Below are 14,688 nucleotides of genomic sequence, written 5' to 3' on the forward strand. Positions count from 1 at the left end.
AAGAATACAAACCCATTTCTTTCCAAGATATTGTTTTAGGAAATGTAAAAGGTTAGCTATCTTTCTTGAAGGACTTGTCTAAAAATTAAGTTGAAGTCATTACCAGCTGACTACATATTTTTACTGTGCAGACATTTTTATGGATGTGACAGATAGAAAGTTCACATAGTGGGAAAAACACGGTCGCTAAGGTTCACATTTCTTTCATTCTAACATACTAATTCCGTAGTATTCAATAATCAGTTAACCTATGAGAGTCAGCTTTCTAGCCTGTAAATACAGGTGATAATTTTTGAGTTTTTGGAAATATTGGAAGTAAAATTAAATGAGATGTATTTAATTATAATTTTAATATGTCAGGTGAAATTCCTAACACTTAAAAATGTAACTAATTAGAAATCTGTTCATAGCTGCTTATTTGTGTGGTTGCTTTAGTTTCTATACACTGTAAGTGTAAAGTGTTCTATTAGGATTATAAGGTTAGAACAGCATGAACTATTTGAAGTCCTTTTAAGAAAAGTTCTTTCCTTCCTTATTCAACATGTCATTTTTTTTTCTTTCTCATTTGTAACATGATAGATATTTCTGTCCTTTGGGTAAAGTATTTGATTGAACATTTAAGTTATATTTTTAGATCTTCAATTTTCACTGTTTCATCTCAATAATGCCTTTGCTTTTTCAACTCTCATGGCCCTTAGTTTTAATAGATCCTAAAATTATAGGGAATACATCTTTTGTGTACTCTGATTTTTTTGTGTACTCTGTCATTAAGAACTATAAATCATCTTAGAGATTCATTTTTCTGAAAATCACATTTTTCAATATTAAATCATGAGTATTTTCCATGGTTTAATTGATACTTCAGTGCTTTGCACATGATAAATGTTCAACAAATGTTGCTGGTTGACACATTTATGTGACAGCAATTTTTAAACTGTTTTAAGATTAAGGACACAAATAAATTTGACTAACTCCTTCTTTTATAAGAACTCCAAGGTTCTGATCTACAACATAAAAGGACTGGATCATGTAAACTCTTAATTTCCTTAAACCCTGAAAGTTGTTTTAATCAATTATTTTAATTGCTAGATACCAATTCTAACTGCTGGAGTCATGAGTCATTGAGTGGAGACCAGGGTTTGCAGCAAATCTCATTTGCACTTGGAGGTCTTGCATACTGACTTAAGGAGGGAACCACAAAGTCCTGGGTTGAAAGTTGTAGGTTCTGAACCTGCTGCATTGGTTATAGCACTCAGTATGCTGAAAAATCATATTGGGTTGGCCTAAGGAAATAAAAACTTGGGCTTATTTCATATCATGTTAAAAGAAGCAGATAGAGAGTAGAAAATTCAACTATCTAAATACCCTCAAAAGCAAACAACCACTTGTATAGTTCTGATAAGTAAATTATTTCAAAGTTTTGGATCTTTATATTTTCCTGAAGTTTGAATCCTCTTAAAGTTAGTTTTAAATTGTTTTCTGTTGTTGTTAGAATATAGATACAAGAGTACTGAAATTAAGAGGACTATAAATAGTAAGCCATAATGTTGAAAATTATATAAAAATAATGAGACATTAAGACTTATAGACATTAACTTTGGAATAGTATGCTTTGATCAATAAATCCCATCTACATTTAGAGGAATATATTAGAACCTGTGTTCCTTTGATTATGAATTTTTTTTTTTAATTATCACAGTAAGTTTATTTATTTATTTTTTGAAGGTAAAGTTTAAATTTAATGACTTTTGTATTAACTATACACATACTAGTAAGTGCTAAGACTTAAAATCTTCCAGTTCAGTTGTGACTCCAGACAGGATGATTATTAATTTTTAAAATATCAAATTGATAATAGGGAATAATGATAATTTTTGAAAACAAAAATACATGTTGTATTTATGTCATTTGAGAACACAATATAATAATATCTATTTCTCATGTTAAAAGGCTTTTTTCATATTGCAAACATTAAAAAATTTCAACAAAAGACTAATAATAATTTTTTTAAAACAGCAAAATCATTCAGAGAAAAAGAACTATCCAAAATACAATGAATGAGTAAACCATTGTTAATGCAAGTAAGAATCATCAGCAGTAATAAAATGCCAGCAATAAAAAAAGAGACCTAAAATATATGATTTAGGAAATGAAATCACAAAATTGTTGCTTGGCCACATTTAAAATAAAATCCCTGCACAATGAGCTAATTATAGCTAGAGGACAATTAAATCCAGTCCCTTTAAATCCAGTGAAAGAGAAGAATACAGGAGAGAGCTGGTGAAAAGGTAATTTTCTGCAACCAGTACACAGAATGCCTTTTATGGAAAGGATATAATGATACAGAGCTCAAAGGAGCCCAAATGAGAAGTAAAAGGAAGTAAAGGACTCATGGAAATCAAAGGAATGTGACAAGTAAAGTTTTGGGAGGGAGCAAAGTGATATATGCCTTTAACATAAAACAAAAAGAAGTCATCTCATGGTAATGGATAACAGTTCTGTCACGTAATACAAGTGTGGTCCTGCACAAGTTACCTTACCCATTAGAGCCTTAGCTTTCTCATCTGCACTGTGGTTATAGACATGGCATTGTCCACATAGAGCTTTCATGGCAAAGACATGAGAGAATAATCTTTAGTGATCAGCGCAATGCTCAGTGCATAGTCAGTGTTATACAGATACTTACAATGCTATGCTTTTTTTTTTTTTTTTTTTGTCACAGGACAGCATTTTTTTCTGTTGGTAAGTTTTTTATCTAACTAGTTAGCAGTGGCATTTATTGATTGTTTGTCTGCAGGCAATACCCTGCATCAGCTATATCCCTCTGTAATGTCTGGGAGTTATCTTCTGCTCTTTCCCACACCACACTGCTTCCTATTCTTCTAATACAAGACACTTTCTCTATGGAGTCAGGCACTGGCCGTACTCTTTTCTCCGGAAGATCCACATAGCCATCTTTCTTACTTTCTTCAATTCTGTCACCTTCTCAATGATCCCTACCTAACACCGCATGTTAACAATTGCAGTGTGTCCCACACCCAGCACTTCTAAGTCTTCTATCCAGCTGTTTTATTTTTTTCCCAAATAACTTTCTAATATAAGAATAGCTTATTTATTAGCTATGTCAGTTATTCACTTTCTCTTTCTCCTCTTTAAAATATAAAATTCTACAGGCAGTGAGATAATTTTCTATTTCATTAGTAGAAAAGTACTTGATGTATAGTAAACATCTACTGCAAACAAAGCTAGTGGAGGTGATGGAATTCCAACTAAGCTATTTAAAATCCTAAAAGATGAGGCTGTTGAAGTGCTGCAGTCATATGTCAGCAAATTTGGAAAACTCAGCAGTGGCCACAGTATTGGAAAGGTCAATTTTCATTCCAATCCCAAAGAAGGGCAATGCCAAAGAATGTTCAAGCTATCATACATTTGCACTCATTTCACATGCTAGCAAAGTTATGCTCAAAATCCTTCAAGCTAGGCTTCATCAGTATGTGAACAGAAAACTTGGAGATGTACAAACTACATTTAGAAAAGGCAGAGGAATCAAAGATCAAATTGCCAACATTTGTTGGATCATAGAGAAAGCTAGAGAATTCCAGAAAAACATCTACTTTGGCTTCACTGAGTATGTTAAAGCCTTTGAGTATGTGGATCACAACAAACTGTGGAAAATTCTTAAAGATATGGGAATACCAGATCATATTACCTGAGATTAAATGATGCTTGCTCCTTAGAAGAAAAGCTATGACAAACCTAGGTAGCAGATTGAAAAGCAGAGATATCACTTTGCCGACAAAGGTCCGTATAGTCAAAGCTATGGTTTTTCCAGTAGTCATGTATGGATGTGAGAGGTGGACCATAAAGAAGGCCGAGTGCCAAAGAATTGATGCTTTTGAGTTGCAGTGCTGTAGAAGACTCCTGAGAGTCCCTTGGATTGCAAGGAGATCCAACCAGTCCATCCTAAAGGAAATCAGTTCTGAATATTCACTGGAAGGACTGATGCTGAAGCTCTGATGCTTTGGCCACCTGATGTGAAGAGCCAACTCATTGGAATAGACCCTGATGCTGAGAAAGATTGAAAGCCAAACGAAAAGGGGGTGGCAGAGCATGAGCTAGTTACATAGCACCGTTGACCCAATGGACATGAATTTGAGCAAACTCTGGTAGATAGTGAAGATCAGGGGAGTCTGGCAGGCTGCAGTCCATAGGGTTGCAAGGAGTTGGCCATGACTTAGCAACTGAGCAACAACAATAGTTATCATCAGTACATTTTTTTAAGTTGAATGAAATATGTAAATTATCTTTAATGCATAAGAATAAGCATAGATATCACAGGTATCATTAGATCCAATGTACATTTGAACTGAGAACACAAGAATTACTTGTTTAAATGTTTATACCCAGTAGGTGTTTGAACTACAATTTAAATTCCAATCTGTGTGAACCCGTAGTCTTTGCTTTTACTGCTGTACAATATGTCTGTCTAGTAATGACAAATGAGCGGAATCTTTAATTGCTCAAAAGGAAGTCATCTAGACAATCTAAACAAAGTCTTATACTTTGGAATCAAATTTTCATGTATTCTAATCTTTGCTCCTCTGCTTCAGTTATTTACACTATGATAACATTAGTAGTAAATAAATTAAAGAAAGGAGATGATGATTAAACAAGAAAAAAGAAAGTTAAATTTATTTTCAAAAAGGGAGGATGGAATACAATGAAAAAATGTTTATAAGAAGAAAAAAACTGAAGAAAGGACCAGATGTCTATAAAAGGAATTAGTTCCCAAACCTGAATATGTTCTAATCTTTCTAGGACTTAGAAATGGTTCTTACTCATGAAATGTTGATGTATGATTTTTCTTATTACTTGTAATCTATTATTCAGTCTTCCATTTTGTCATGTATCATAAAATAGAAGAATATAATTAAATAGAGTTTGCTTGGTATTCTCCCCATAAAAATTGGAGGAAAAATAAGAACTAACATAAATTGTATCTGGTGTGTCTGTTTTACTGATATTAAAAAAGTATTGTGCATAGGTGATTTTAATAATTAATGGATGAAATCCATTTAATCACACTATGCTGTCATTTTATACCACTTCGTTATCTAGATTTGCTTTCTACCAGCCCATACAAAAAGACCATTTTCACAGTAATGTAGAGCATAAGTTACACATCCTAGATGTGTAACTTCAGAATGGTTTTCCATGCTTTTCTAGGACTGTTTCCTCCATTATAAAATGGGATTAATTTACATATCTGTATCAAAGAGATACTGTGAAAATCAGTAGGACATAGTATTTCAAAAGTAGTTAGCATACACTCAGTGACTGCTATTAGTTTTCAATTTTCTTATAGTTGATATATCTTCAATCATTTTATCTTTCCTCTAATTGCCATAGCATAAGCTTAGTTTGTTATAAGTCTAATATTGTTGATGATGTTGGTCCTGTCACTAGATATTTTACAGATAGTCACAAGGCATTTGGGAGAGTTAAAAGACTACAAAAAAGGTATAAAAATAAAGAGTGGACAAATACTCGCTAAAGAATAAAAAAAATAAAATATCATTTGTATTACTCTCATGAGTCATCCTAAATGGATTACATCCAGGCCAACATTAATTTGTATGACTCCTCTGCTGAAAAGGGAATATAGCAGATGGACTATTATTATTCACATCCTTTATGAACAATACCTGGTAAATGCCATTAGCATTACAAGTTCTTTGGGGTTATAAGTTTACACATAAACCACTAAGTATCCAAAGTGTTACTGAGAATTGGTCCATATTCCTCACTGATATGATAAAAAAAAAGATGGATGACATTGAAATACATATTATCCCCACTCTAACTTTGGATAAAAGGAGACTCATCATTGAAAATTGTCATTAGTTTCCTGCTAATTTTTTTTTTAAGTTTTATGATAAGACCACCACTGATGTTCATATAGATACCTATTTATTTCTTCATTTAATTCTCCACAATTAAGACTTTCATTTATTTCATATGAACTTAGGCTCTCTGTAAACACAAAAGAAAGGTTTTCAAGTTATTTTGGCATATATAATTAACTGCTATATTAACATAAACTGATTTTTGTTTAATTAAGATGGGTTCCATTGGTGAATTCTCATTACCCCCTTGTAATTAACAGTATTTCAATAAACCTTTGAGGTTAGAACTTGAATATTCTTTACAGACACAGCTACAGGAGAGAATTCTACTCATATTTCAGGGTGGCATAAAGAAAGTACCAACCAGTTACTACTATTCAAAGGTACTGAACAGTGGAGGGATGTAAGCAAATCCAGTGAAGGATAATAAGCATACCCTTCAGTTAACAACATTAATTATAATAAGTTAATTATAGGGGACTATCTATGAAGAATTTGTTATGAAAAAATAAGATTTAAGAAGCTTAAGTGGAGGCATACAATTTAGCTATCAAGAGGGTTTATTTTCAAATAAGAGTTGCATTCAAAATATAAAATAATTATAATTTTATTTCTGTCTTCAAAACTTAAGATTTTAATATCAGTTTAGCTTATGGAAAAATTGTGTGCTTTCTTTCCCATGAATACTTAAATAAGCTGATATTATGTGCAACAGAATCAAGGAAGCATCCTCATCCCCATTCTTTTCAAGTCTTTGTCTTGCAACGAAATCAGTAGGGGGTGCCATGTACTAATTCTTGCTTATGATGTTTCAATCATTAATTTCAAGTTTCATATTTAAAAAATTGTTTGTGAACAATGTTATATGTAGAAACTTCACTTATTTTGCTGTCTCAAAATTTCATTATTAATTAAATTTTGAAGTAGAATTACTAGTAACAACATAAACTGCACATTATTAGCTATTGGAAGTCATATGCCTTGTGTTTTCAGGCATTTTAATTTGTGTATACTCTTGAGTGATGCTAATAGTGTATTAAAACAAAACAAATACTAAGATCTAAAAACTATATCCATCTTGTTTTCCTAAACTTTCTTGCTAACTTCCCTAACTTTCCTAAAGTTGCTTGCTAACAAATGTATTTTTTAAAGTAAATGAATGATACTTAAATCAATATAAGTCCATTTTAACCTAGAGAAAGGGTTAAAAATAATTTTGGTGTCAACAAATTATCTGATTAAGCCAAGAATACACTACAGGTTTTGGATTTGTACTTCTTAATCTTAAATTAAGAGGCCGCCTTAATTTTTCTCCATACCACACTATGTTTAAATCCTTTGTGCTTTTCAAGGGGGAGAGAGACAGAGGGACAACTTGAGTTTTAATTCAGCTCCATCAATCAGCTACTTTCTCAACAGTGTTTCTTAGGTATATGTACAACAAGTGATTTTTATCCCTTATGTGTAATTTCTGACTATTGAGGTCATGGATGAGTCAGTAAGTCAAAAAGTGATATAAAATTACATTTATTTTGGTTTAAAAAATCAGAACTATTTAGTGAAAACTTTAAATACTTTGGGCTTCCCTGGGGGCTCAGATGGTAAAGCGTCCACCTGCAGTGTGGGAGACCAGGGTTTGATCCCTGGGTCGGGAAGATCCCCTGGAGAAGGAAATGGCAACCCAATTCAGTGCTCTTGCCTGGAAAATCCCATGGACAGAGGAGCCTGGTAGGCTACAGTCCATGGAGCTGCAAAGAGTCGGACACGACTCTTTCTTCTTCTTTAAATACTTTAAGTGAAAATTTTTATAAAATTAGTTCTTACTTTGGTAAGAGTTAATTTGGGGTCGTTTACCTTTGGAAGGATAGTGAGGACATCCCAAGCCATGAATGTGAAACTTTCTTGTCTCTATACTGCTCTGAAGAGGAGCTATTTAATGGAGCTATTTAATCACGGTCGGCTCCCCAGGATTAAGCAGCCTCACGCCACTGCCGTTGAACATGGTAGCTTGTGTTCCGACAGCATCACGGTGAAGGCTGTTCTCAGAAGGCAGCCTTAAAATAGGGCTGTGGGTTGCGGAGTGGGAGGAAGGTTCGCACTGTTACTGCGGGCGATCAGACTCTGCGCTCCAAGGACATGAGGTTGTTCTAAACCTGTGGCGGAAACCCTGAGTGTTCCACAGCAGATGGGGCGTAGGGGGGGAAAACGGCCTCTTTCCTTCTGCGCTCCCTGTAACTAATATCGCTCGGATATGCATAACAAACAAAGTGTCGAAAGCGAGGTGCCCACAAGAGCAACTGAGGGCGCCTGCGAGTGCCAGCCTGCTTTCTCTGCTGCTATTGGGGTTGAGTGAGAAAGTGCTTCGGTAACTTCAGTCACTACGGGGCAGGGAGCTTCAGGTGAGTTCGCGTTTAAACTGAGATGAAACCTGTTTTGAAAAGAGAGTACAAACAGGATAAGACTTTTTGTTGTTGCTGTTTGTTTGTTTTTTTACAGCAACCTTTTAAAAATAAGGCAACCGTCCATATCCATACAACCAGAAAGCAGGAAATGTGTTTTAAAGAAGTTACTAGGACTCTTCATATGTCTTGATATTCATAGTAACATTTGAGATGCAAGCTCTCTACTGCCTAGTTCACTGCACTCTATAATTAGAGCTTCTCATTATTAGAGCAATAACTCAGCATTCAAATAAACAACTCAGGATTTTGACATTTGTGGAAAATAGTACTGAAAAATCATTACAAGAAAATGAATATTAAATACCTATAAGTGAAATATGACCAATTTAGTCGCCTACTGAAGAAAATGAATAATCACATTTGTAAAAGTAAATTATGAAGGGGGAAAAACAGCTAGTTAAAACACAGATAAATCACTTTTTATCCCATTGTTCCAGCATTCAGCTTCAGGACTTGATCATTTCAGAACAGTTTCCCAAGAAGAAGTTCTTGCCAAGAGAGGGCTAACATGTTAAAGCAGATAGTGTTTTGGATTAGTCTACATATCTCTACTATAAATAGGATATTTTCAAAATGCTATTTTGAGCTGTTCAAGTGAGCTAGTGATCAGATGTGACAGACTTCATGATAATGATGGTCTGACATATGAAGAGGGGAAAAGGATCATTTTAGATGGACAAACCTTGATGAATTCAAACGGTAACCTGTAATCTTTCATTTAAACTAGCCACTTAGCTGGTAAAGGTAATGATTTGTCATGTGCCTTATTCATTTACCGCTAATCAACAGGATTCACGTATTTGAAATCCCTAGCATTCAGAAACCTTAAGTGGAGGATTCATGCACGTGCACGTGTTCTGCGTTATGCTACTAATTTGCAAAACAATGAGGCTGGTAATGATGTGAAAGATTTAACTGGCTCTCCTTGTGTCTCCTCTATCTGAACTGATTGTTATTTGTAAAGAGAAAGCTTCCGAAGCCCGTGGTTCCCACAGGATGTTGAGCAGCCAGGCACCAGGTTGAGGATGACATCCTGTGTCAGGGATCAGAAATCAGCCAGTTAATAGCTTTGCACTTAGAATTGTCTAATATTTTTTCTCGTTAAAGGCCAATTTTCTAACATATAAAGTCATTTTCACATCCTTGATATGTTGTAGACTGGAAGGGTCTTTGAAAATAGCACTAGTTTAAGTGATTTCTTTCTAAAGCACAACAACTTGCTAAATGTTTTATGCATCAAATAATTTTATAATTTAGATTTATGTAATCCAGACCCAAGAAACACAAAACAATTCTTGCAGACTTTATATTAGAGATTTGAATTTTGCTCTTTTACAAATGATCTGTTGTAACAAGACTTTGCTTTCATAAAATAAGGGTGAACTATTTTTTTTCCTCCCATTGTCAAAGGCTAAATTTGTGCCGTTTCCACTGAACAAAGTTATTTCAAGAAAGAGTTAATGTAGTCATCATTTTTTTCTTGCTTGCATATGAAAATATTTTAATATCTTAGTAAGACATGAAAAACTATTATAACCTGTAAGTTTTGAAAATTCAAATTATTTTACTTAGGTAAAGAATTATATAAATTCATGGCAAAATTGAAAACCTTCAAGAGAAGGGTGGATTTAAAATTGGCAAAGTCACAGTTTAGAAAATATTACTTTAATTGTAACCCTACACACACACACACACACACACACACACACACACGCACGCACACACGCACAAGGAAACACCGTCTTCCTTTAAAAAAGATTTAGCCGGAACTGATTTGAGTGACTATATACTTTGAAAAAAGAGAATGGAAGGAAGGAAAGACATTGAGGAGGAGGGAAGGGCAGGGGGAGAGAAAAAGAAAGATGAAAATAATGACATTTTCCTTACTCCAAAATTCAACGTAGCATTTCTTCACCTAGCCAGAGATGGGTCTTTAAACATTGTCTTTTTTTAAAAAGATGAGTAAATCATTCCAATCATTAGTGCTTTATCATACCCAGTACTAATCACAAAAAAATTTACATCTGCCACTTATTTCCTTCTTCTACTCCTCATTTCCTCTCCCCCCTCCTCCTACACAGCTTCTGTCGTCCTGTTTCAGTTTGATAATCTGTCCATTGTGAATCAAGAACATTTTGTTGGCACTTCTTACCTAGGGAGTGCACCATACATTGGCCTCTGTGACACTGAGTCAGACCCTGCTTGGATTCCTACAACTGCCAGCAAATACCATTCCACTGCTCCTGAGGCAAGCAGGAGTGCACAACCAGAAGCACAGTGGGCACTGCGTCTGCCGGGAGGGAGCAGGCTTAAAACCACCGATGACTCGGTGACAGTTCTACTGATCTGTTTGGGGTTTGATTGTTTTTTTTCTTTTGGTTAGGAAACAATGCAAAATAAATGTCTCGGCACCAAGGGCCTCTTGACAAGGAGATTTACACATTACTATTATTTTTAGCCTGTTTTGTGAAATGTGATGTTGCAATTACTAATAATCTTACAGAATTTATTTATAGTTTGTTAACTGAAAGTCCAGTAGCTGCCACCTGATTAAATGTGGAAGACAGGCCTTGCAATTATTTTCCAATTTAGTTTGTAGTTGGTTTCTCAAGTGATTTGAGCAAAGTTTTGTTTTTTTTTCCCCCCTCAAATATATTCATTTCAACAGAGCATGTTTTGTTCTCTAAAGCTGATATTCAGCCCATTTTATCCAGGTAAATGTCTGTAATTATGCCAAGGAAATGCCTAAAAACAGTAGCAATATTTTTTATCTTGTGGTGATCAGAATATCAAATTGTGTTGAATCTCAATTTAAAAAACATAAATTTACAAGATTACAGATATCTGCTTTGATCTGAAATGTATCTTTCTGTTGTGTAATTAATAGAAAAGTCAGGAGACATATCATTTTTCTGCTTTTCAGGGATTTTTTTGTTTCTTTGCTTTCTTTCCTGCTTTCTTGCCTTAAGGAAATATCTGAACATAACAACAACAACAAAAAAAACCCACAGTAGTTTCCCCAACAACCTTAGCTTGCCCAAGAAAGCAATTTTTAGCCAATTAGCAAAACTGACTCATTCATTTCATCAATAAGAAAAACTCTCTTTTAAGGAATCTCATTTCTTAAAAAAGTAAGCTTTTTCATAATTTGGATAAAATGTATAGGGTCATTAAAATATCACTGTCTTCTGTGACGTTTTAATGATCCTTGTTCCTGCCTCTCCTGTGGTTCTCAGCGTTGGCTTGACCAATTGAGGAGGTGACCGACCAACTATAAAATCACGAAGGGACACTTTGCCAAGATTACTGCCTAATGTTTCCCATAGCATTAGCAAATTTTTTTTTCTGTCATTTTAGAGACATAAAGATATCTGGAAAGAATGTACATTTTTGGAAATACTCCACTCAATGTATGTCTCCTAAAAGGATATTAAAATTGTTTCAAAATTCCACTATGGTGAATTTATATTCACACTGTCAACAGATATTTACTGAACAACTGATAAATACATATGGCTGCATCACACTACCAGGTACAAAAAGGTTCAAATTCATTTACCCTTAAACACTATTCAGTACAGTTAGAGATCCATCAAATACACAGCCTGAAGGAAGTACTCACATGCCTGAAGCCCATTAACCATGTTAGTATGCTAGGTGCTCTAAATATATTATCTATACACCAATCCGGTAAATTAGCACTTAGTGGCCCCATTTTAAAGATGAAGAGCTGAGATTCAGGAAGCCAAATTCGGTTACTTTGAACTAGAGGAGATAAAGGTTGGGGTTGATTAACAGAGTAACTTCTGTGTTACTGATGCAGACATCAGATTCTCCCACGATCAAAGGTCCTTGAGAAGAAAGAAATCATTTCTGGCCTGAGAGATCATGGATGGTTTTAACAGCACCTTGATAGATAAATAATACTGATTTATCTAAATTATTTATAGTGGATAAGTAATCAGAGTGGAGGTAAATGAGCAGCCCTGTTGAAAAAAGAAAGAGCAATTTGTATTTACAGACAAGTGCTTCTTAACTGGAGCCAACAGATAGATGATAGGTAGACAGATAGATGGATCAATAGATAGTTAAGTGAGACATGATAAAATGCAGATTCAGTTCAAAACAAGGAATAATTGAATACCATAAAAATTCACATGTACCATTTATGAAAAAATCAGAAAAATCAAAACCTAGAAATTTTTATAGTTTTACTATCTAGACTATATAATGATTCATTTCCATAATTTGTTTTTTCTTCAATAAATATAGTAAGAGCACTTTTCCAAATTTAATAAACTAGTTACACATTTTATGGATGAGTTTATTTAACCTGTTGGAAGCTATTCAGTTTGTTCCATTTTTGTCTTTAATCATTAAAAACAATACTAAAATGAGTATCTGTAATCATACACTCTTTTATATGTCCAATCATCTCCTTAAGATAAATTTATAAATTTGGATTGCCAGGCAAATACTGGCATTCAAATGAAAGGGATTAGATATGTCTTATCAAATTATTTAATAGAAAAATTGTACTAATTTATTTTCTTATTTTAACAAATTAATCTTCCCTGAATATCACTTTAAATACATTATTTACATGATCTTTTAAAAAATGCTCTCCTATTTTCCTTGCTAAAGATGACTTCTTTACTCTCAACTTCACATGTCAATACAGCACCCTCCTCTTTTGTCTATTTTTTCAAATTTATTTCATTCATGTTCTAATATAATTTCTCATAAAATCCAGAAAACAATAATCCCTGAACTCTCTCACTACTTGTTATTTAATCACTCCTTCATTTATTCAACAAAATTTTTAAGATCCTAGTATGTGTTGAAATTACATGTATTCACTGGGAACAACATTTCAACTACTCTGATTCTCCTTATCAGTAATAAAAGGATGACTTTTCAGTAGTCATAAATGGATGTGAGAGTTGGACCATAAAGAAGGCTGAGCACTGAAGAATCGATGCTTTTGAACTGTGGTGTTGGAGAAGACTCTTGAGAGTCTCTTGGACTGCAAGGAGATCAAACCAGTCAGTCCTAAAGGAGTGAAGTGAAAGTCGCTCAGTCGTGTCCAACTCTTTGTGATCCCATGGACTATACAGTCCATGGAATTCTCCAGGCCAGAATACTGGAGTGGGTAGCCTTTCCCTTCTCCAGGGGATCTTCCCAACCCAGTGATGGAACCCAGATCTTCCTCATGGCAGGTAGATTCCTTACCAGCTGAGTCACAAGGGAAGCCCTAAAGAGAATCAATCCTGAATAATCACTGGGAGGACTGATGTTTAAGCTGAAGCCCCAATACTTTGGCCAATTGATACAAAGAGCCGACTCATTGGAAAAGAACCTGATGCTGGGAAAGATTGAAGGCAGGAGGAGAAAGGGATGACAGAGGACAAAATGGTTGGATGGCATCACCAACTCAATGGACATGAGTTTGAGCAAATTCCAGGAAATGGTGAAGGACAGAGAAGTCTGGCATGCTGCAGTCCATAGGATTGCAAAGAGTTGGACACAGCTGAGCAACTGAACAACAAACATCCAAAGGAATTTGCAAAGACCCAAAGTTCTAATGTCTTTCATAACCTTTATTTCTTTTACCTCTCACACTTTATTTATGTGCATATTTGACAAACTTGAATTCACATTACAAAAATGTTCATGTGTTTGGAATTTTTTCATTTAATATTTCCATTTGACACTTGTAATTTATCTTTTATCCATGTTATAATTTATCTTTTACTACATGTTTAATCTTTACTTTCCGGTTTGAAACTCTTGATGTTGAATAGAATGAAATAGATTTGAATGAAATCTGAAAATAGGTGTGAAGTAAATAGATGTGTTAAGTCTTTGTTCCTTTTCTCTCTCTTTCAAACTGAAACATAAATCTGGATATGTGGATACAAGTCACACTATGTATAACCTAGTAATCTTGGGGATAAAATGAGGCCCAGTTTGAAGAACAGAAAATTGTGTACTTTGAAGAGACAGAATGATCCAGGAATAAGAAATGATATATGTATTTCTTTGGAGTGTTTTGCTAGGCTTGTATGATAAGAGTGATTCACTTATGGTATATTTTAGAAAAGCAGTATTTGCATTCTAAATAGCTGACTCTGTGTTTTGCATTTCCAAGAGCAATGTGGAAGGGTTACCCCCTGACTGATAATGATATCTGCTAGAGAAAGCATGAGAAATTAAATGGCTATGAACCTAGGTTAGGATGGAACAGAAGATAAGAGTCTCAAAGGTAGCGGCAATGTAAAGACGTTCAGTTGGTGAAAATTATTCTAGAAATAATTGCT

General features: G+C 34.4%; 1 protein-coding gene across 1 annotated transcript in view; it reads left to right on the forward strand.

Moving 5' to 3' along the window:
- The window catches only part of LOC136150936 (uncharacterized), a 51,766-nt gene that overhangs the window by 13,843 nt on the left and 23,235 nt on the right, over positions 1-14,688 (forward strand). The gene's annotated exons all lie outside the window — the stretch shown is intronic.

This window comes from Muntiacus reevesi, chromosome 19 (assembly GCF_963930625.1).
Source record: "Muntiacus reevesi chromosome 19, mMunRee1.1, whole genome shotgun sequence".
Lineage (NCBI taxonomy): Eukaryota > Metazoa > Chordata > Mammalia > Artiodactyla > Cervidae > Muntiacus > Muntiacus reevesi.